The sequence below is a fragment of the Podarcis liolepis genome (assembly GCF_965112155.1).
Source record: "Podarcis liolepis genome assembly, chromosome: 3".
In the NCBI taxonomy this organism is placed as follows: domain Eukaryota; kingdom Metazoa; phylum Chordata; class Lepidosauria; order Squamata; family Lacertidae; genus Podarcis; species Podarcis liolepis.
In genome coordinates, this window is record NC_139557.1 from 57234106 (window position 1) to 57258970 (window position 24865).

At 42.9% G+C, this 24865-nt stretch overlaps 1 long non-coding RNA gene across 1 annotated transcript in view; it reads right to left on the minus strand.

Annotated features, from left to right (window-relative positions):
- Window positions 1-7545: 7545 nt before the first annotated feature.
- Window positions 7546-24865, minus strand: part of LOC310704484 — a 49272-nt gene continuing 31952 nt past the window's right edge. The window contains exons 2-3 of the long non-coding RNA XR_014524811.1: window positions 14405-14453; window positions 7546-8493 (exon numbers count right to left, since the gene is read on the minus strand). This is a non-coding gene — a long non-coding RNA (uncharacterized lncRNA). The remainder of the gene's footprint in view (window positions 8494-14404; window positions 14454-24865) is intronic.

Below are 24865 nucleotides of genomic sequence, written 5' to 3' on the forward strand. Positions count from 1 at the left end.
TGTCCTGAAGTCCTGCCTATGTGCTCCACAGAGGCATCTGGTTGGCCACTGTATTAAACAAGATACTGGACTAGATAGTCCTTTGGTCTAATCCAGCAGGGCTCTTCTTATATTCATATGGACACATACTAGCAAAGCATGAAGATGGTCACCTTCTCCTGTTGCTTGTACCCAGTACTTATTAACTGAAGTTACATACCTGCATCTGTACAGGTAGAGTCTGTTGAGATTTTGTAGCTCAAAGACCATGAGCTCCATGAATCTACCCCATCGTTTTAAAAAGCCATTTAAGCTAGTGGCTAGTTCACAAAAACCTTTAACTTCAACTGCCTAAATCAATGTTTGTGCAGCTGCAACTTAAGCCAATCAATAGGACTGAGATGTATGCAATCAGAAATCAATGGAATGGAACTTCTTGGATACTGAATCAAGCATTTAATTTGTTGAAGTTCTGTCTTAATGGCCTTGTTGTAGATTAGAGCTGTGGCTGAGCCATACAGGGTTAATTGAGGTCTATTGAAGGACATTTTCAAACAGTGCTAGTAGAATGAAGCAGAACATTTGTGCTCAAGGTTCTGATGTCTGGCGAGGTTTTCCTGTTTTCAAATAAAACAAAAGCCAGTAGTTAAAACCCACAGCTTTAGCACCTCAGAGAGCTGGGAGATTAATTTATCATTAGGTGTCCTCAAGCAAAAGCCAAATTTGCTCAGTCCACATCTGCTCACCAAATGAAAATGTGGTGTGTTTCAATAGCACCTTGATCACAAGAATTTATCTTAAAATGAATCTGGATAAGATTTATTCATAAGTAGCTCATTTCCTGCTGACATTTAAGGATCTCCTTTTTAAAAGCACATGCAAAGGTTTAAAGTTAACTATTCCATCATTCCTTTCATAGCACAGGATCTGTGTTTCAGCTAATGACTGCAACTGGATAGACTTGCAGAAACCAAAAAGTCATATAGCAAATGGAATGTTCCATACCTATTTGCACATACAGATGTTGATGCAACATAAGTATGTGCTTGTGTGTTTGCGCACACATCTGCTATTTGCAAATATTTACATAAGAAAAAGATGTGATTTAATAACAGTTAACAGATGTACTGAACTTCTTTTATCTCAGGCTCCTCCACAGCCACTTGACAAACATTATTTGCAGTTCTCAAGACGTACAAAATCATATCCAAATTTCTGGCAAACTAAACATTTTGCAATCTGCTTTCATAAGAATCTCTATTTGGATTGGTTTTTGAATGCCCTATCTGCATCTGCACAATGTCCTTATACAAACCAACATAATATATGTTCAAATGTTGACTTTCAGAACATGAGGCCTGTTATTTTCTCCCATGGGGAAATCACACCTGCAGGAGGGAGAAGAACTGAGTGGCAAATAATGCACCTCTCTTTATAGGAACAGGACATGGTACATTCACCAACTCATGAGAACCACATTTCTAGGGACTGTCACTTGAGTTGATGACCAGTGATGTTCTCCACATCACAAGTTACAATACACAAATTGTAAGAGAGAAAAAATTAGTGAAGGCTGGAAATATTTTTCCACAAGGCCCACTGAAATGAATAGGAACCGTAGAAGAGCATGAAGAACATCTCAGTGGATTGTGCCCAAAACTTGGAGAAGGGGTGCTTGGTTTGTTGTTGTTGTTATTTTTATTATGTATTTTGTGGTTTTTATGTTGCAATTTTGTGTTGTGAACCATCCTAAGATCTACAGATGAAGGGGAGCATACAAATTTAATAAACGGTAGTAATAATAATTCTGGGCTGAACGAAGTCTAGCTGCTAGGAGCAATGGATCCAAACTACAAGAAAGAAGATTCCACCTAAACATTAGGAAGAACTTCCTGACAGTAAGAGCTGTTCGACAGTGGAATTTGCTGCCAAGGAGTGTGGTGGAGTCTTCTTCTTTGGAGGTCTTTAAGCAGAGGCTTGACAACCATATGTCAGGAGTGCTCTGATGGTGTTTCCTGCTTGGCAGGGGGTTGGACTCGATGGCCCTTGTGGTCTCTTCCAACTCTATGATTCTATGATTCTATGCTGAATCCCACATGCTTGCCTCAGATGTCCTTATTGTAGGAGCTGTTGTGTGGCTATTGCCAACTACTGGCAAAGGAAGACTGGCAATGTCCTAGAGCCCTCACACCTACTTCCCAAAGCTGGGCAAGTGTTTACTAGGCTTTGGGAAGGAGGTAGAAAGGTCCCCCCTTGGCCCCTGCGCCCTGGAGGGGGGTAGTCATGCTGCCTTAAACCCACCTCTGCTTTCAGCACAATCCAATACGTATCTACACAAAAGTAAGTTCCAGGAAACTGTGTCTGGGATTGAACCTGGATCTGTAGTTTAAGGAGTGCTCTACTCCACAAGCACCACATCTACTCAGAAGCAAGTCCCATGGAGTTCAGTGGGACTTCCCCTCAGGTAGATGCACATAGTTTCAAAGAAGGACAACCATTAAAAAGAAAGCCTGAACTGGAGCACTGCTGTTCTGCAAGCTGACATTACTCAGGCTTGAGTTTTCTACTTGTTGAAATGCTACGAGTATCTGCATTAATAAAGAAACAAATAGCACCATCTACTGATGCAGCAACAGCATGTTCAGAATCCCAAGTAGGGCTGCAAAGGCATGTTATGCAACAAAGGATCTGAAAATGTTTATATTCTATAAGCCTTCTAAAAATATTGCTAATAGTAACAGCAGTTCCCAGGACAGATCTTGAAGCCAAGCTCTGTGCAGACGATTAAACAAAGATAATAAAATAGTAGATAATAAAACAAAGCAGATAATGAAAGAGTGGGTGGAATAAGATTAGCATAGAGACTGCGGAAAGGCGACTTAATTCGACTACCTGGTTAAAAACTTGCCAAAGGCATTTATGGGCAAAGACTCCCAAATCTGACACCTTACATAACATCACTATTTATTGGCTAATGAGGGGACACATTTGTATGTGAAACATCACGGCTAAGAAACTACTGGCTCAACCTTTGGAACCAGCAAGTTTACTATGTCAGTAACAAGCACAAGGCCAGGAAAATCCGAGTCCCAGGACAACCTTTTCTCATGATGCCAAGGTACTGCAATATGTGTTTGTAATGCTCTGGGGACTCTGAGACATCAAAGGCCAAACACAGTGAGGTGAAGTGAGGATATAGTCGATAGGACTTGCTGCTATTCCTTTCCATTCCTGTGTTATTTTAAGGCTCCAGGAGAAAGGCAGTGAGCACAATTTTCCTTTAAGATACAGTTTACGAGTGATGAGGTTGAGCCTGCACTAAAGACAAGTCAAGGCTTTTCCTATCCTGCTCTCCTTCTTCCATATTCACTTTGACAAGTACTAGCTCATTCCCAGAACAGACCACAATTTAACATAAACTTTAGCGTACTGAGGTCCATGGAATTCTGAGCTGTTTCCATGAAATCCTGCCTAGCCCCTTCCATAGCCTTTCTTCTACTTGCACCCAAACAGCAAAATCTATTTCCTGATGTGCAGCCTTTGTGAAAATGCTTCCACCTCTTCCTTTTACACGTTTTCCTCAAAATCAATTTTAAGCAAAGTCTTAATACAGTTGCGACTTGACTTCAAGGAGCACCTCATAGCACGCGGTGTGGTAGCCTTTTTTGAGGTTTTTGAAGACTTTGGTGATTTTTGAAGCTTTTCCAAAACTTTTCCGACACCGTGCTTCGCAAGACGAAAAATTCGCTAGACGAAAAAACTCGCGGAACGAATTAATTTCGTCTTGCGAGGCACCACTGTATCCAAGTTATGGTACTTTGGCTTTCAGTGGAGGCTAAGCCACTAGTCTGTCTGACCTGCTGCTGTTTAAATGTAACTGTTTTATATTGGATCTTAGTTTATTGGCATTGTGTGATTTGATTTATTTTTATTATGCTCAACCATCTTACAATTTCATTTGTAAAGAAAGGTGGTCTAAACTTTTGTTTACACATATATACATGTGTGCATTCGTACACACTGCTGAGAGGAGAGAATTTTAATGTTTAGGGCAAAAACTTGGTACAGACACCATATTGTGAATACTTTAAATTACTCAGTGTGATCATTCCACACAGCAAATTGTTCTAATTCAGTGGCTCACCAATAACTTAGGATGAGGTAGCATCAGAATACATTTGCATTGGAGTGTGTATGGAGCATGCAGTAAGATTATTGAGTCGCTGCAGGTACATATGAACAGCAGTTTTTGAAGTGGCCTCACATGGTGGTAACATGGAAGACAGGCAAATATGTTCTTTCAGGTAATCAAGGCTGTTTTGAATCAAAATCTCTATATCTGAAGAGCACATGCTTGGCAGTACGTAGCAATGGATGGCTTATGAGAACATGGTGTTGGAAGAGGAGATGGTTTAAGAGGAATGGGAAATACTGCAGCAAGCAAAACACAGTGGGAGTGCAGGGGTGGATGAGAGTCTTACAGAGTAATGAAGAATTTTGCCCCAAGTTTCCCAACTCAGTTGTGTTAATCCAGATTCTGCCCAGCTGGACAGCAATGCAGAGGAGGTATGACCGCTTAACTGAAATATACAGAATGCTGCAGCTAGAAAGAAAAGCCAGGAGTCTTGCTGAGCTTTTAGTTCAAAGGCATACATCCAAATTGAGGGGTCACTGGTGGGAGCAGGCAACAGTTCTTGCTGGTTTCCCCTTCCCCCCTACAGTCCTTTTGCCCCCCCCCCAAAAAAAAATCTACTGTGGAGGGTTGGAGCAGTCTCCGGGGCAGTATGTGAGGCAGCTCAGGGAGAAGGGGAGATGGACAGCAACAACAAAAGCCACCACGACACACACACACACACACACACACACACACACACACCTGCTCCACTGGTTCCCAGCTCCTTCCATGAATGGAAAGCTAGTGGGGATCCAAGCCAAAGAATCTCTGGGATGTTTTTGCAACAAGAACAAACAAACAAACAAAAATCCAAGAAATTAGTGATGATTAGTCAGCTGTTCTAATTAAAACGACTCTGTTCTATTTTCATAGATTTGCAGTCATGGAAAATTCTTTCCTGTTGTTGCTGGAGTCATTTGTGTGCCATGAAAAAATAAATAGGAACTGTTTGCCTTGAACATTTTTGGATGATTTAGGACTAGGAGGCCCTTCTTTTACACTGATAGCACATGGGATATATTTGATACATCTTCCTAGAGCCCCACTGCTGGGCTCAAGTCATAATGCTGTTATTTTTACGCCTTTCCTGCCAGGTTAAATACTTCTGCAGACAGATCCACATCTGCCTGTAGTGCAAATTGTAATATTGCCAAGTTCAGTCACCGGCATCTCCGCTCCAAAGGATCTCAGGTGACAGAGCTGAGAAGGCCTCTGACGGAAATCTGAGAGAGATGCTGTTGGTCAAAGTAGATAGACAATACTGAGAAAAATGAACCAATGGTCTGTCTCTGGATTAAGGCAGTTTAATATCCGCAAGAAGGAGGCATAAATGGTTGTGAGCAGAGGTGTGATTTCCTCAGGCATTGTTGTGATTACAGTGGCACCTCGGGTTACAGACGCTTCAGGTTACAGACTCCGCTAACCCAGAAAGATTACCTCAGGTTAAGAACCTTGCTTCAGGATGAGAACAAAAATTGCACAGCGGCAGCGGGAGGCCCCATTAGCTAAAGTGGTACCTCAGGTTCAGAACAGTTTCAGGTTAAGAACGGACCTCCGGAACGAATTAAGTACTTAACCTGAGTTACCACTGTACTTGATATATTAGTGATAGCATAGGAGACCAGTGAGACAGGTTCCCCAAAGGCCTTATTTTTGTTTATTTTGCAGACCATTTCAATCTTCTCTTGGGGTCCAGTTGGCTGGCAGCCACACAGAACAGAGCCTTTTCAGTGCTGGCCCTGTGGCTGTAGAATTCAGTTCCACAGGCTATCAGGTAGGTCTCATCCCTCAGTGTTTTTAAATGGGCCTTAAAGGCCTATCTTTTTACTATAGCTTTCAAGGGTTGGTAGATTGTAGTGCTGTAGTTGTGTTGATATGGCATGCTGAGTGATAATTGGCTTTGCATAAGCTTTTTAGTAGCATGGTGATTTATGAATTATACTTTAATTATACTTTATTGTATAATGTTCCGTTACACTATTGATTATGTTGTAACATTATTTTGTAAACTGCTTTCTGCAGATGTCTTTCTTGAAAAGTGGGTGATAAGCCTGCTTAATAAAATAAAGAATAAAGGAAGACATTCTGTGGACTCACAGTTGCCCTGTGCTCATTCTGTTCCTTTAATCTGCCTATTATTGTAGCCAATCTGACTTTATTTTATCTTCATTACTCTTGAAGAGGCTCATCAAGCTAATTAGAAAATCCACTGTGACAAATGGATCTAAGAGAAGCACAATAATGTATTTGTACAGACTTTTTTCCTCTCTTTATATATAAACACAAATTGCCCTACACACACACACACACACACACACACATACACACACAAACCAGCACACCAGTGTAATGGCTATTTATTACAATATGTCAGCCCATCCATGCAAAATGTGAACCTATCCTGCCTTGGATAAAATGTGTTTTCACTAATTTATCAAGTGTATGAAAAGTGCATTCTATGCAAACAGAGTATTATTGTTTTAAATTACACCCATGCCTATCTACATTTATGTTTTAATACACCAGTGCTCATTAATTTCAGCCACGCAATGTATCCTTGTTATAATGGAATTCAGTTATATGCTTTAAAACATTGTACTGTATTAGAACTGAGAAATGAGCAAGCATTTATATAATTTGTGTGACTGTGGCATTATTTCTGAGCTTGAAGTGGCAATTCTGCATGTTCTCAATAGCAGCACCCCAACTCTTGCATAGGGATGCGGGTGGAGCTGTGGTCTAAACCACAGAGCCCAGGGCTTGCCGATCAGGTCAGCGGTTCGAATCCCCATGACGAGGTGACCTCCCCTTTGCTCGGTCCCTGCTCCTGCCAACCTAGCAGTTCGAAAGCACGTCAAAGTGCAAGTAGATAAATAGGTACAACCCCAGCAGGAAGGTAAACGGTGTTTCCGTGCTCTGCTCTGGTTCACCAGAAGCGGCTTAGTCATGCTGTCCATATGACCCAGAAGCTGTCTGCTGTCTGCGGACAAACGCCGGCTCCCTCAGCCAGTAAAGCGAGATGAGCACTGCAACCCCAGAGTCGTCCGCGACTGGACCTAACGGTCAGGGGTCCCTTTACCTTAACTTTGGCATGCCCTCCCCTCTTGGATGTGAGAACTACCAACATTGATGGAGTTTCAATAGCAATTAAAAACACAGCTATTCTGCCAAGCATTTGCCTAAAGTGGTACCCCTCACTTGACAGAAGGAGTTATGTTGTTAGTATATTGTCCAGGTCTTAGTCCAACACTCCAAGTACAACACTACACAACACAGCATCCATGCTGCTGAGGTAAAGCATACTCTCCAACCTTTCTCCAATGAAAACAGGGACGTCATAAATAAATAAATAAATAATATTTACACTCCAACCATCTGACTGGGTTGCTGCAGCCACTCTGCACAGCTTCCAACATATATAAAAGCATAATAAAACACTACAGCGCTGCCTTCAGATGTCTTCTAAAGGTTGTATAGTTACTTATGTACTTGGCTTGGAGGTCGCGTAACTCCATACCCTTCAACATTTCTCTGATGAAAATAGGGACATCCAGTCCTTTTTTTCTAAAAATATTTAGGGGTACTCTCATTTTGACTCAAGAAAATCACCATTTTATAGTTCAAATCAGGAAAAATAAATACAGTAAATGGACAAAAGCACAAAGAACATGCATTACCTCATATGACACAGCTGACAGCTCACAGTAATTTTCCTACTCATATTGAAATATTGCCCCTCAATGAGGCCAAACTTTCATCAGTAAAACACCACACATCCACATTCCATGCTACTTCACAAATTAAACGCTCGCTTCTGTCTGAGACTCAGGTAACACCAGGAAAGGAAATGAGGCCGCCATCAGGGGTAGCAACGGAAGTGGCGATTCACCGTGGTAGAGAAGAAACTAAATTTTAGTATCTTCTCCCGTTAGATTCACAAAATGTTTAGGGGTATGCGTAACCCTGCGTACCCCCAGAAAAAAAGCACTGGGGACATCCTAAGGGAAAGCAGGACATTCCAGGATCAAATCATAAACTGGGATGATTTCTGTAAATCTAGGACTGACCCTGGAAAATAGGGACATATGGAAGGTCTGGGTAAGGTTAAAGGAGCCCTTCAAAAAGAGCAGATGAATATTGGTTGAAAGAATGGCAGTTTCTTCATCAGGTGACCCAAGAAGGCCTTCAACTGCTTCCAGTGTGAACATGAAATTATCTGCTGTCTGGAACAGTCTGCAGTTACAGAACACTCATGTGCCTTTGACTCCTGGCAGTAGAAATCTTTCCAGAGTATGCAGCCTTGATGACTTGGCTCCAATTCTTGCCTAAGGTAAAGAGCCCTGAAAATACAAAGGAATCATTTCAGTTCTTATGATTGCGGGTGTGTGAGCCACTGGTTCTGGTGCGGATATGGGCCCATTTCTGTTTTTTCTTTTTTCTTTTTTTCATTACAGGAATAGTTGTACAGGAAAATTAATGGGAAATGATGCCCAGGAATGCGGTTGGAAACCGAAGAGAAAATTGTTGATATAAAATACATATTCCGCACTTCATAAAACACACATAAAGGGGAAAGGGAAACCTAAATGTTTTGGAAGTGATGGGCGAGCCTCTTACAGTTTGGTTCAGATAAGCACTCAGAGGCTTGGAAGCAAATTTGCAGTGCTTGGAGCTGGTCGCTTAGCCTGAAAGCCCCATGGAAACAGACTTGCCAGCCAAAACTCTACTGCTGTTTTGTTTCCACTCCCAGATGAAATCTAAAGCTGTAACCCTTAACCTGCTTAACTCAGTTTAGCCCCCAATGAAATTGATACATCTGCTCTGGAATAGGAGCTTTAAGGGCTACAGCTTAAAAGAGGAACATGGGGGGGGGGGTAATGTTAATAAAATCCTACAGTGGTGGCTTGATGTGTTTATGGAGATCCTATTTACCCCCATTCGTCATTTAGAGGGTTAGGGCCAAAATACACTTGCTGGCAACGGATCCAAGTCTTTATTTGTGTGGCAGCTCAAATCATGTAATAAAAGCAGGTTTCACTTATGATTTAGAGCACAGGTGTGGGAGCATGGGGGCTGCTGAACCCTCCATCCACCTCCCTACACATTTCCCCCTACAGCCCTCTCTGTCCTAGTGGTGGTGGTTTTCTACTCAAGTTGACTTGCAGTATGGGAGCCCAGCTGTGGATGCTGGTCCATGAGGGCAAGTGGGGCAGCGACCCACCAACTTCAGTCTGCCCTCAGCCATCCTCCACCTGCCTGGCTTGCTTACTTACGTGTCAAGGAGGAGGCACAGCCTGTCAGCTTCCTCCTCTTCAGTCTCACACTTGCTCTTGTAGGGAAGAAGGATGGGTAAAAAAAACCTTGAATGTGTTGGCTTTGACTGTCATTGGCTCTCGCTCCACCTACTGATAGGCCCCCTGCCTTCTGCTCTACCAGTCCAAATGAACACCAGCCACTACTATACAGACCACAGCTTAGCCTGAGAGAGGTCTGTACCAGGGAGGTAATAAATGGAGATGTTACTTCAAGGAGAGACACCCCACCAGGTGGAATGGCTGTAGACAGCCAGTGTTAAGAGAGGCTTTCAGACTCCAAGGAAAGATGAATGGCCATCATCTTATTTGCCCTGTCATGAAAGGTAAGGGGAGGAAATAGCAGGCATACCACTGGTAAGTAAGATAAGTCAGCCAGATAGTTATTGTGGTGCATGTGTGGGCTCCTGTCACAGTCCCAACTGGAATTTTCTCCCCCATACCTGCTATTTCAAATGGGGGGAAAGAGCCCATTGGTGCAAATGGGACTTTTCTACCTCCACTGCTGGAGTACCAATTTCTGGGAATCACAAGTGAGGAGAGTGCTGTTGAGCTCATGTCCTGCTTGCAGGCTTCCTATAAGCATCTAATTGAGATGAAGATGCTGGACCTTCAGTCTGATTCAGTGGAAAACCATTTCCAATGAGGATCACTGCAAGGACAAAGGATTAAATCCCCTCCTCACCCATGCCATGGCCCCAATCTCACACTTTCCCCTACCCTATTGGTACCAGCTGTTTCTTTTTTAAGCATTTTTGCCTGCCAGAGCTACCCACACGACATCTGAAAGTAGTTTATGAAATCTTCTTTCTTAGGAATCTCCAAGGAAAAGTTTGGGTATCATCATAACAGTGTCAAAGATGCTCTCCATATGTAGGACATGGGCAAGGGATAAGACCAAAACACTTGAAGCCTTCCTTCCAGCTCTATTATTAAGCAACAAATCCACTGAATGAAGATTGCCAAGGCTGTTTTTTTAAAAAAACAACAACCACCCAAACTCCACAAGATGAGCAAAGCTAGCTAGCACATGTTGCACACTTAGTCATCATGATGAATTATAGACTTCATTGTGATTTACTCCATTGCTATTGTGGCGGTTACTCAGTGCTATTTTTCTAGAAAAAGAGGTGCCAGAGCTCTCCGTGAACTTCTCCCTTGTTCTCTTACAATGGCAATGGCGCCAACCTGAGGGGTGCTGGAACTGAGCTCCTGTGAGCTCCAGCTTAAAAAAAAAAAAGCCCTGGGGTTACTGTTGTTTAAGATTATTGGACAGTTGAATTTTTTTATTTTTTTTTAAATGTAAACACTGATGCAAATGAGTTACATGATAACCAAAAGGAGCATGCAAAAGACATTCAGTGCCATTTAATTACATTCCTGTAATTCAGGGGTACCCAACATGGCGTCCTTCAGATTTTGCTGGACTCCAGTTCCTATCAGCCTCAGCAAGCATAGCTAGTGGTCAAGGATTATAGGAGTCATAGTCCAGCACAGGTTCCCTGTCTCTGCTGTCTTATTAACAGTGAACTCTCAAAAAGTTCTCCACCGACGACAGCTTCAGATATGCACATATGGGTCTTTCTTCCCCCTCCAAGTACAGTGCTCTCCAGCATGCGCATGTGTGAAGGGGATGCCGCAGGCATTTTTAGCAACATGCATCTGTATAATTTGCAAGCAAAAGAATAGAAAAGAAGCAGAGAGTGCAACTTAATGTTCAGACACTGCTGGGGCTCAGTGTGTATGTACCCAGGTCAGAAGCAGCCCATCAGTCCACAAGCCCTCACAGATATGGCGTAGATGTGTTCATTGTACAGCTCTCTGCTTCAGATGTGTTTCTTTTCTTTTAGACTTTAGAGGTGTGGTTGCCACCAGAACAAGGAACTGTACCAGCAACTTTATTGCTATTTAGAGTGGCTGGTAGAAAAATTATCTGGCTCAGTAATCAGCTGGGTGGCAGTACCGTCTGCATGTAAATCATATGCTCTGCCATTGAGCTAAATCCCTTCTGTAATGTCTGCTGTGGGTTGTTCTCTTTTTAGTGCCAAAATGGTGAGTTGGGGTCCACTGAAATTATTAAAAGCTCTGACAGTTATCCAACTATTACTGACTGGCAGCACAGAGCCAGCACAGATAAATTGTGAATGGTATATTGCTTTGTAATGATTTGTTGGGTCTCTGGACCGTAATGATTGATTGATTGATTGATTGATAACAGAATAATAAAATTGTGGAGTTGGACAGGACCACAAGGGTCATGTAGTCCAACTTGCTGCAATGCAGGATTCTTTTGCCCAATACAGGCTTTTAAGCCCATGATCCTGAGATTAAGAGTCAGTCTCTGCCAGTTGAGCTGTCCAAGGCAATGTTAGATGCCAACTCCCATCCTCCCTCACCTCTGGCCATGCAACAGTCAACTTCTAGAAGGCACCACATTGGCTACTCCTGGACCAGCACATAGGTCATTTCCAAATTACAGTACAATCCTATGCATGTCTGCTCAGGCATAAATTCCACAGAGTTCAATGGGGCTTGTTCTCCAGTAAGAAGGTGCAAGAATGGTACCTCCATCTGCACCAAAAGAACTGGTGTGTCTTTCATACTGCATGGAAGCTTAGTCTATTGATTCCCACTGACAAACTTACCTTAATACTTCTGAAGAAGTGTGCATGCACACGAAAGCTCATACCAAGAACTAACTTAGTTGGTCTTTAAGGTGCTACTGGAAGGAATTTTTTTATTTTGACTATGGCAGACCAACACGGCTACCTATCTGTAACTGGTAATGGATCTTGATAGCCATATTTTCAGTGCTAAGTGACTGCAGCTGGCACTTCTAGTTCACAAACTTCAATGTGATGGAAAATGCCTGTTAAACTGAGAAAAAATGCCTCTTCAGTTCAGGAGGCATTTTTATAATTATTCTGCTAAGTAACCCCCGAAATTCCCTACAAATAAAGACTAGGTTTCCAGAATGCATTTGCTATGAAGTGTTTTCATCTGAGCATTATAAAAGCATGGCTCAGCTTGAACTTTTAATTATTCTACGCTGACTCTCAGACTTCAATGGTCATTTCATGATGGTAGCTCTGTTTAGACCCCTAAAAGTGCTGGGAAGTTTTTTAAATGGTATATTAAATCTTCATAGTTTTATTTGGCTTTTTTATTTTTTAAAAAAGTGGCCTAGTAAAAAATTTAACAACTTTTTCTTTACATTAACTCCATTTACTGGCCGGTTTGAAAAACTCACAGTAAGAAGGCATTTCTACCCATTTATATTTGGACCACATGGGATGGATAATGGCACCAACATGCCCAGGGCTAACTTCAGGGAGACAAAGCTATTTATAAGGGCTGCCTGTCTTGAAAGAATGTGTTCTTCAGAGAAAACATACACACACCCCACCAACACACACACTCAACACAGTGTAATCAAAAGCATATTACTTTGTCAAAATTTGAAAAGACCTTCTGACTCAAGGCATGCTTTTCATAATCACCCCCAATTCTACAGAACACCCTTTGACTCTGCTTGCATTAGGCTTGCTTTTATCCCAGGGACACTTTCTCATTTTGAATCTGATGTGATGTGATTTATCACTTAATAAACAGAAACTATCATCAAGTTAAACATTTTCTTTCCCTGTAACATGAGTTCCAACACATAAAGTTTTAGTTGACAGATCTGGAGTTTATATCAGTTCCAACTACTGGTTGTTCATCCATTCATACTTATATGCTCTATCAACTTGAGTCACAATTTGACAGGGACCCAAAGAAACTAGACGGGGGGGGGGGAGGGAGGCAAGGGGGGGGGAGGGAGCAAGGAGAAGAGCTCTGAATCCAAGAATCCAAAATTTGATGAAGGGCAAAATATCCTGTGTGCACAGAAACCTGCTCTTTGCATCCCCGTTTTCTTCATTTTTATGCAGCGGGAAGAAATTGTTATTCAAGGGAGTGAGAGTGGAGGCAGGCAAGTTGACAAAAGACACCCATTTCCTTAAAATAAGGAGGTCATAATAACGCAGTAACACACCAACCACTTGCTCTCTTAAGAACAACAGAGGAAAAAGAAATTGTGTCGCGGAAAATTTTAATACCAATTTTCCATTGCATGCAGCACATTTCAGTATTTCAGAAATATAAACCACCTGTAGCAGGAGCCCCAAGGGATTAGCAGTAGTACAGGCAGGGCCATTAACGTCTTGGACCCCCTCCTGTTTGCAATACATCTCAGGCAATCTTTTTTTCCAATGAATGTTTCATGATCTCCTCCTGCAATAATTATCTGGAATTCATTTGTAATAAATGCCTGGTGTTTCTCTATAGGGAGGCATATACGCTGAGCTTTCACAGCCGTTAGTTTGTGGAAAGGAGCATTCCACTAAGAACTGTAAATGAAGGAAAATAAAACTGAGTGTGTTTATTTTAGCTCAGGCAAGGAAATAAGACATGTTTATTATGCACGTCCATCAGGGCCTTTTCATGTCGTATTTTCCTTAGAAAAATTAACAAATGTTGTTGGACAGCCCCAAATTATCCTTGGATAAGTTATTCAAAAAGTTGTGCCAAAAAGGAAGATTAAAATTACCACTCACTTTCAAGGTTCATTTATACTGTGCATTGACAAAACTACTAACTTTGAGCTCAGGTTTTCAGCAGTTACTCACTGCTTATGAGTAACTGTATTTAAATGTAAAGGAACTGTATAGGCAGTGGTACAGTCTCGACAGGCAAATATATTCTTTTAAAATTCTATGTGCACTGCATGAAAATGTCATTCTACATCAGAGAGGTGCTCAAAGAACCTTCACATCATTTGCAGAAACTGACCATGCATATAACGCAAGTCCAATCCAAAAACCTATGCTGTTGGATAATGTTAGGATTCACCACTAGCTTCAATGCTACATATAAGAACAGGCATATGTTGGCTTACCTGCTGCGGATGCCAATGGAACTCCATGTTCTCACTGGAATTGTTGTACCTGTAAGGAGCGATTCAGAATGAGTATTTATTAAATGTTTTTGAAAAATCTGCTTGATATTATCTGGCCATGTCTTGAAGAACCGAAGCAAGGAATTGTCCACGAAGGAATCTCACATGCAAATAATTCTCTTTAGGACTGCTGAATAGGTCTGGTGCCAGCAGTTGGCCAGGTCAGTCACTGAACAAGTGCCCCAGCAGCTCAGAAGGGATCCTTATAATGATAATATTTTATTTATACCCCACCCATCTGGCTGGGTTGCCCCAGCCACACTTATTTGTTCAACCCAGCTGTGTTGCCATACCAACCCTCTTGCCAGGCTCCTGGGTGGGCATTATAGTGTTGAGGGGGCACTTTTGAACAGGAGCCAAGCAGTAGGGACCCCATGTTTCCTGGACTTCTATAACTTTTAGTTTTTGTCACATACACTGAGACATTCTAGCTGTATCAGTGGAGATGCTAAATATACTTTAAAAATAAATACAGTGGTACCTCGGGTTACATACGCTTCAGGTTACATACACTTCAGGTTACAGACTTCGCTAACCCAGAAATAGTGCTTCAGGTTAAGAACTTTGCTTCAGGATAAGAACAGAAATCGGGCTCCGGCGGTGCGGCGGCAGCAGGAGGCCCCTTTAGCTAAAATGGTGCTTCAGGTTAAGAACAGTTTCAGGTTAAGATCGGACCTCCGGAATGAATTAAGTCCTTAACCCGAGGTACCACTGTAAATAAGAGAAACAGCAAAAATCGAAGAACAATTGTAGCAAGTAATCATTTCTGAATGGTTCAAATGATTTTAAAATATTTTAGGATAAGGTCTACAAGCTTCTTTAAAAACAAGCACCCTATTCCATTTACGTAAAGAACAGTCAATTAAATGTAAAATTATCCATTCTTGCCAATGTAATTTAAGCAAATTAAATTGCCTCTTTTCCAATCTAGTCTCCTATAATCCCTGCATCCATAATACTAAAATATCTGGTACTGGCAGTAAGGGAACTTTTCTTAGGACATTAATCCTTTCTTATCTTCTGATGCATGTCATCTGGAAATTCCTGCTGCCAGAATAAGTCAATCAAGATGGCTTACTACACCAAACAGGGGTGTACTTCAAAGCCAAATGTAGAAGAACTAGAAAGATGAAAACTATTATGAACATTACTGATATTACGGTAGTCTTTGATAGTTATATAACTAGTGGTACCACTGCCAAGGAAGTTGCAATAGTGATGTGAATTACTGACATTTGTACTATAACCATATCTCTGAAGCATTTCAGTGTCAATTTCAGCTTCGTAAAAATGGGATACAGGCCAGCTTTGAAACCACCTGCAAAATGAGAGCAAAAAAACCAACAACCCTCTATGTCTTCAACAGCATATAGACTTTACCAGATTAAATTAAAAAGTGCTAACATATAGTTGATGAATAAGACAATGTGTTGCACTTGGCCTCTGAGAGGCTCAGTTTTGTAAGATGAGGCAAAGCTTTAATCAGGTGAACCAGGGTATTTGTAGGAATCCGCTTGCAGCCTGGAGATCAAAAATATTACAATGCAGTGATGATCCGGGCAATGAAATTGTTGACCAGTTGTGAGCAGGTGCTCAACCTCAGCATCTTTAGCTGCGGCACAAGTGGGATAGAGCTAGTCAGGTGCCATCTTTTCCCCAGTAACTGGAGAAGCAGCTTGCTGAAGGGCCCCTTAATGGAGGAAAAAATGGTGCTTGAACCATGTACTCAGCCACATTCTCCAGGCACAGCCTGTGAGTGGACTGTTCTCCTCTTGGGCATGGAATTCCTTGGCGTGCTGCTGTAGTACAACTTAGAGAAGCAAGTGGAATGTTCACAAAACGTACATGACAGGCAAGCACCAAAGCACTTGAACTTTTTATGGATCTTTCATTCCAGTTTGTTTGGGAGGTGGGGGTTAGATGATGTTACATCAAGCAAATGTTATTCCCACACTGTCAGGAGTGCATGCAGGAGCCAGGCCCTGTGACCAGTAGGGCTTTGCAGGACTGGGGCCTTCCTAAGTTTGTTCTGGAGAGGCAAAGCGCAGCCACACAGGTGAGGCCTCTTGGTAACTCACTGCACCTGGTGGCAAGAGCCGGGAAGGGATATAAGGTCAGCATTTCCCTTCAGCTCTTTGCCACAGCAACTTGTTTCCTGCCTTCAGCTTCTGGCTTCTTGATCCTCAGACCTCGGCTTTATGACTCCTTGCTTCTCGACCCTCAGACCCTAGACTTCATGACTCCTTGATTCCTGACCCTCGGACCCTTGACTTCGTGACTCCTTGATTCCTGACCCTTGGACCCCTGGCTTCTGGACTCTCGTTCCTGCTCCCACCCCGCCATCTTGCCCCCAGTGCTGACGTCCTCAGCCGGGACTTCGAGCGCCCGTAGACCAGACCGTGACACACACTTTCAAGTGTATTTTCCCATCACTTCCTATATACTGCAAAAAGTCTGGTCTTTGGTTGAAGCAGGCTTGTTGTGCAAACCCTATAAATCAACTATAATGGCAAACTATTGCGCAACCGAATCTTACCCAAAAATAGAGTCTGGAAGCGCCCTGAAATTGACCACGGAAATGCGTGGTCTTCCTCATTAGAGTGACTAGTTTGAGTCTGCATTGCAGGGAGCACACAGAGTGCCAAGAAAATATCTAGGGATCCAGCTAGTTTCAGAAGTTGCTTTGAGGAACAGTGCAGAATATGACCGTAGTTAAGAACAAAAAAATGCCAGTCATTTTTTTCAGGGTTACTTGTTAGCAGATGCTTTGCTTCAAGGCAGCTGCTGCCCTGCTTAAAAGAAACTTGAACCATGGTAGCATTTTTGTGGGGAAGGTTAAAATATCTGAAAACCAATTCAGCCTGAATTTTAGAAGAAAGAGTGCTTGTCAAATATGATATAATGCTTCTGCAGTTGTCCAAGGGCAGCCTTTGCACTGCTTTCCCTCAGTGTGTCGAAAAATGCAAACAGACATGTTAAAGCCATGTTTCCACGCCAATCACATTCCCTAAAGAGGACTCTGAGTAAGTGCTAGACAGGTCTGTGTGTTCCAGGAGTGGCAGGAGGCTGCTGAGTCATCCTATGCTGAGTCATCCAATGGCTGGAGAGATGTAAGGAACCAACAGGAAAGTAATTCTCGCTTAATATTAGAGTTGTTTTGCAGCTATGTGATTCCTAGATTTCCTTTTTGCAAAAATTGTGTGTGGAGAAGTGCATTTCCAATTGGTTTCACTTTATTATGTTCACTCTAACTGCACAGTTGTTGTCTAAGGATGTGTCTTCATGGTGCTCTATTCTGACCTCTGTTAGGACTGAATGCTTGATCCCTCCAGTTCATGTGTTTGGGAGACTTTTACTTGTGCTTGTCTCCTCATCTGCAAGGGTTGGGAGAGAGAAAGCGGGCACTTGCCATTTATAAACACGTTAATTTAAGCTTCATAATTTATCAAATTATTCAATCAGTTAAAGAGGTGAAGACATTTTTTAAAACAAACAAACAAGCACAATGTCCAAAAGGCTATTCTAATATGTTTACAAAATGGTTCCAGCTTTCAAAAGGATAGCATTTAGGATTTTCCAGTTCTTGGTCCATGTTTATAGTTACTGAAATATAATGAAGTAATGTTGAATATCTTCCTGATTTTGGCAGAGAACAAACTGGCCAGTCCTTCCATATGGCAGATGTAGTGGGGGGTTTCAATGAACGAGAAAGACTAAACTGAAACACACTTACTAGAGCAGTGTTTCCCAACCTTTTTTGGGCAAAGGCACACTTGTTTCATGAAAAAAATCTCGAGGCACACCACCATTACAGCCCCGTGACGTCAGCGCGCAGCGTCACGCCGGGAGGGACATGAATTGCTAGCAAATTACATAATCACCTCCTTGAGGGCTGGCTCATCTTCTCCGAAGGCAGAACCCCATTAATTAACAGCACAGACTCACACCATAGCCAAGACGAGGGGGAAAACCTCAGTCATGCACAGTCATGCACATGTGGGGGCTAAATGAGGACGAAGACCGGGCAGAGAGCAGGGTTCAAATCACCCCACCTGGCCAGGACAATCCCTGGGTGCTCCCTTGGGCCACTCGCCTGACCCACCTCGCAGGGCTGTTGTTGCGAGGATAACACGGGGAGAACCACGCGCGCCCCCGGGAGCTCCTTGGAGGAGAAAGCGGGCGATGAATGCAATGCACGAAATATATGAGAAGCGACCAGGTTTTGCAGGTGAGGGGCCCCCACCAGCCTCCACTTCCAACACCCGGCGCAACGACGCCGAAGTTTCCCCCCGGGCTCGGCTCGGGGAGCAGCGCTGCTCCCCCCGGCTCCCCTTCGCCCTCCCGGCTCTCTCTGCCGCCCACTGGGGACCCCCCTCACCTGCCAAGTCCGGAGCGCCGGTGGAAGTTGCATGCATGCATGCAGGGCACCGCGTTGCCTTTGCATTGCACTGCACTCCATGCAACGCCTGCACGCATGCATTGCCTTGCACGCCCGCCAAGGGGTCTCCCCGCGGTCCGCTGCGTCCCCTCCGGCGCGGATGCAGCATTGCAAAAATAAACACCCCCCCGACGCAGCCCTACCTGGGGGGCAGCCTCCGCCTCCGCCGCTCCGCCTCCGCGGGGATCCCGGGCTCCATCCTGCCGCCCAATCCCCGGGGGGGCGCAGGCAGGCTGCGCGGGGTCTGCGCGGTAGAGCCCCTGCCCGCCCGGCCGCCGACGCTGCGCTCATTCCATGGCCAGGAGAAGAGCGCTTCAAACAAAACGCCCGGCCCGCCAGGCCACGCTGGGAAACGTAGTTTGCGCACCCCGCGCGGGCGCGGAGCCCAAGGCCGAGGGGACTACGGATCCCGGCAGCCCCCGTGCCGGGGACGGAGGGGAAGAGGCCGGGTGCAGGGATGGAGGGACGGGTGGGCGAGCGAGTGAGTGAGTGGCAGCCGCCAAGCCTTGGCCGAGAGCCAGGAAGGGCCTCCCCGGAGGAGGAGGGAGGGGCAGAGCGGGAGGGAGGGAGGAAACCCCAGGGGTCATCTAGTGACGGCGCCCCAATCGAAAATTTGACTTTAAAAAAAAAATCTTTCGAATTTTTTAATTTTTCCCGCGGCACATCAGGCAACATCTCGCGGCACACTAGTGTGCCGCGGAACAGTGGTTGGGAAACACTGTACTAGAGGATACGACCGACAAAACACAGTGTTTTTTCACATCCTTATAAAATCAGGAGATTTGTGCTAGCTTGCAAATTAGTTGTTCAGATTTTTCTGTGTGATTCCTTCCTATTCCACCGCTTGCTCCTCTCACCAGTGGGTGGAGCCTAACAGAAAATATCCCAGGTAGGAGTTTTTCATCTCTCCCCTCAATCATTCTTCTCCATGCTTCCTCCCGCTAACTTACAGGATTAAATTGCAATTGTGTTCTTTAATCATTAGTTGTTACCCAACATTTCTGTTCTGTTAGTGCAAGAAATTTCTGCTTGAAGAAGAGAGCGTCTCTTCTTCTCTGCTGTTCCCTACACACCCTCAGTCAGCTCCAGGGGGTTGAGGGAGGAGAGGGAGGGGAGGTCCCACTGCATGAACAGAATTCCCCTTTGGGAACATTGGCTACATTCCTTTTTAAAAAAAAAAAATGTACAATTCTGATTTAACAAAATCGTGCAAGATCTGAAATAATAAAGGCAAATTTGGGTTGCTAACTGATCTTCATGCTAAAGAACTTCTTTGCCAGCAGTGATATATAATGGGTTAGCAGCTTTTCGGTGGTAAAGGGAAAACCAGATTAAGGTAATGGCTTGCATTTTGATGATGTCTTGGGGATGCTGTGGGAAGTTTCTGAGGATGCGCAGCAGCACTGTAAACTGCCCTGTGGAACTGCCTAAAATGTATAAGCAGGGAAAGCCCCTTGGTGCCCTTCTAGAAGCCACTGATCTCTCAGCAGCCCATCTCCCTCTCGGGATGGATTCATCTGTCAATTTCAGTTTCTTACCTTTCCATTCTTAAAATTCAGTTCTCCACTTTGCACAACTTTAACAACAACAAAAAATCTTCATGGAAATCCATCAGCATTTTGGTGTGAATTTCTCCTAAAATACACATTTTGATTTGCAGTTCTGGATAATATATATATTTCTGAAAGCAATTTCTTTCCCATAATGTATCTTCATATGTTATCTTCACTAATGTGTCATTTTTATGCATAATTTTCCCTTAATATATCTGCTTTTGTACACAGCTTAGTTGGAGAACTGCATCACAAAATTTGGAAGAGTGAATTTCATTCAGGGCTTCAGTTCCCATATTGGTTCTAGAAGCACGGATTACATAGTTTCTCATTAAAATGGGAAATAAATCTGAATTTCTCCCACCCTGCCCAATCTGGAGATATAATATTGGCTTTCATTACAAGACTACTTATATATGAAGTTCTTTGAATACTTGGAAGGTGCTATATAAATGCTAAGTGTTATTGTTACTAAATGGTTATTTGGAATATTAACCAAATGAAGCTTGAGCCAAAACAACTGCATCAGTGGCTTAAATTTCTCCATTGCAGAATATAAATGATACATAAGCACTGACTATACAATGGAGTTGGCAGCTAGACATTTTAAAATGTTAGACTAATTGATACCATCAGCACTTAACCGCACAAATATGCCACGGAGTTTACAGAAGTAAACGGGTCAGAGAAGATAAGGTACATAACATACGGTAATGGTTTAGCAGAGTGGTAAAAGAAAAATGCATTGCGTAAAGGAAGCTGGTTTCGCGCTACTGGTGGTAGATGGTTGCAGTAAGACACGATATCAGTCTTTAAATGAGAACAGAAGATTTCTGTTCTTCCAAAGGCCATTAAATTTTTCTGCTCTGTGGTCATAGTTTACAATATAGCCTACTTAGCCCTTATTACATTAATTCTCTCAAATGCTATGCGGAATAGTGTTCGCTGCTGATTTCTAGCAAAACGCATGGTTAAAGCTACTATCCTATTGACATATAATTGTCATCATCAAAGAGCAATGGCAGAAAATGAGAAGAGAGAAGGAATAGGAGTATGTGCAAGAGATTTTTGAACTATCCAAAAGGGGAGAGGAGAGAACAAGAGGGGTCACCAGAATAAATGAACATCTTTTCTGCCCCAGTAATTGTGGGGGCGCTCTCTGGAAACTTTTGACCAGCAAGCAGGGATGAAATTTGATTCAGTTTGCATTTACAGATGAACCTACCTAATCCACACTTCCAGAAACAATATGCAAACCAAGGCACAGCCATTTTTAAAATTTTACACTTCTTCAATTTTGTAGTGAAGTTCTCCATCGAGAAGACCAAGAATAACAGGCAAAATAGTGTTTTTCTAAAGGTCCATGGTGGACTAATAATAATAAATATTCATCATTTGCCAGAATAATAGAACGGTGCATGACCTTTTGTTTCGTGTTTATATTCTCACATTAAAAAGCCAATTATTTATCCCTAATGTGAAGCCTATTTTCCTTTTGATTAAAACAGGCTTCACAGCACAATTCTCTGCATGTTCACTCAGAAATAAGGCTGCCATCCTTACTATGTGTATTCAGAATTTAATGGGCCTTACTTCCAGGGAAGGAAGTAGGGATAAGTCGATAACCTTAATTAATATGTTTGACAAAGGGTCATGGATTCAATTTTCAAAGACAATTATAAAAATTATTGAGTCCTACCCATATTGCATTTTAAACCAAGTTACTATTTAAAAATGAATTAAAACACAATCGATATAAAAACAAACAAAACACTAATTAAATTTTAAAATCTGATTTCATGGAAACCTTTTAATTAATAATAAGTAAGTCCCTTTTTATCCACCCTGACCTCAAGACAAGAACATGGCATAGCCTGGCTTGAGAGCAGTACATGTGAAAAGGATCTAGGAGTCTTGGTTGACCACAAACTTGACATGAGCCAACAGTGTGACGCGGCAGCTAAAAAAGCCAATGCAATTCTGGGCTGCATCAATAGGAGTATAGCATCTAGATCAAGGGAAGTAATAGTGCCACTGTATTCTGCTCTGGTCAGACCTTACCTGGAGTACTGTGTCCAGTTCTGGGCACCACAATTCAAGAAGGACACTGACAAACTGGAATGTGTCCAGAGGAGGGCAACCAAAATGGTCAAAGGCCTGGAAACGATGCCTTATGAGGAACGGCTAAGGGAGCTGGGCATGTTTAGCCTGGAGAAGAGGAGGTTAAGGGGTGATATGATAGCCATGTTCAAATCTATAAAAGGATGTCATATAGAGGAGGGAGAAAGGTTGTTTTCTGCTGCTCCAGAGAAGCGGACACGGAGCAATGGATCCAAACTACAAGAAAGAAGATTCCACCTAAACATTAGGAAGAACTTCCTGACAGTAAGAGCTGTTCGACAGTGGAATTTGCTGCCAAGGAGTGTGGTGGAGTCTCCTACTTTGAAGGTCTTTAAGCAGAGGCTTGACAACCATATGTCAAGAGTGCTCTGATGGTGTTTCCTGCTTGGCAGGGGGTTGGACTTGATGGCCCTTGTGGTCTATTCCAACTCTATGATTCTATGATTCTATGAAGTTTGTTGTTTTTCCATATTACATACCATGACTAATATTTCTGTAGGAACTTGGTACTCATTAAAATCAAGAGTTATTATTTCTGGCATCTGTCAAATCTCTTAAAATATTTAAATATTTTTTTAACAAATATTTGTCTGTAGTGATCTTAAGGCCCACTCACAATTGTCCTCAGTATTCTTGGACCCTGCATGCAAAAACCTAACCTTCGTATGTTTGTTCAATGAAATCCTACTCAGGGAAGGCATTTTTCCTCAATTCAGGGAAGTCAGCAACTCAGCTGGCAGAAAAGACCAAGCAAAATACATGTCACTCCAAGATGCACAGAAAGAGCTCAAGAATACCACTAAGTTCACTTCGCATTACAGTCATCATATTCTGTCACATCCACCTCTGTTGATTTAATTTAAGGAAACGTTGAAAGGGGCACTCCAGGGCTTGGAAGAAAAGCAACACTAAAGCATAGGTCTTGTGAATTCAGCTGAGGGGCCAGAGGATGATACAGACTTCCCTCTCCCTGGCTGTATAGTCACATGCAGCCCCTTCCCCTGGTATAGCCACAGAAAACACTACCAACATTGCTGGTGGTTGGAGACATAGCAGCTCCTGAAGGAGCATCTCCACTACTGTCATTCGGCCCAGACACTGAGGTCCAGCGCAGAGGGCCTTCTGGCGGTTCCCTTACTGCAAGAAGCAAAGTTACAGGGAACCAGGCATAGGGTCTTATCCGTAGCGGCTCCCACCCTGTGGAACACCCTCCCATCAGATATCAAGGAAATAAACAACTATCTGATGTTTAGAAGATATCTGAAGGCAACCCTGTTTAGGGAAGTTTTTTAATGACTGATGTTTTAATGTATTTTTGTTCTTCTGTTGGAAGCTGCCCAGAGTGGCTGGGGAAACCCAGCCAGATGGGTGGCGTATAAGTAATAAATTGTTGTTGTTGTTATAGTATACAGATTGGCAGTCACTTTGGACCCACCAGAGCAAACAAACAAACAAACAAACATTACCTGGATGTGCACCTGGATCAAGATGAAGAGTATGTTAGCCTTTGAGTTAGAATATTTTATCTCCAATCAAAATCAATGGGAGGAGGAAACCAAGGAGCTGTTTTCCTCAACTTCTGCCCTGGCTGGGACAAGCCTGGCAGGGCTTAGGAAGTCATGGTTCCTTCCACTGTCATCCAACATAGGATTGCTTGACCTGACTTGCTTTATACCAGGTTAAACTACTTGTTCAGCCAGCCCAGTACCAGTTACAATAATAGCTAGTGGCTCTGCAATATCTCCAGTGGAAGTCTTTCTCTCCCAAGCCCTGCGACCCGATTCTTTTAACTCGAGATGCCAGCGTGTGTTTTTGTGCATGTTTAGGATTGCAGTCTAAAACAATTAATTTAACCTAGCACAAACAGTTATACAGCAAAATAAAGCAAAACGGCATGTAGCAGAATAAAAACCAATGGCACAGCAGCAAAGCATGAATAGGAGAAAGGCTCAGTCTTTTTTTTAAAAAATGCATAGCATTCTGGTTGTTTCATCAGGATGAAAGAAAACTGGATAGTTATGGAGGCTTTGAAATGCCATTTCCAAATATACTAGCAGAGCATTTTGGAAACAAATAGACACTCATAGAGAAGGCAGCAAATCCACTAATTCTGAATAAAATTACCCAATGATTCTTCCCCTTGCAACCAACTATTCCCCCCCCCCTCTCCATCTCGCCCTCTCTCCGTGGATGTTTCCCGATTGCCACTATTTTGTAAGTGAGACTCCAGCAAATTCAGCTTGTGCACTTAAAGTGGATTTGGGGTCTTGCACAACAAACTCAATGAGA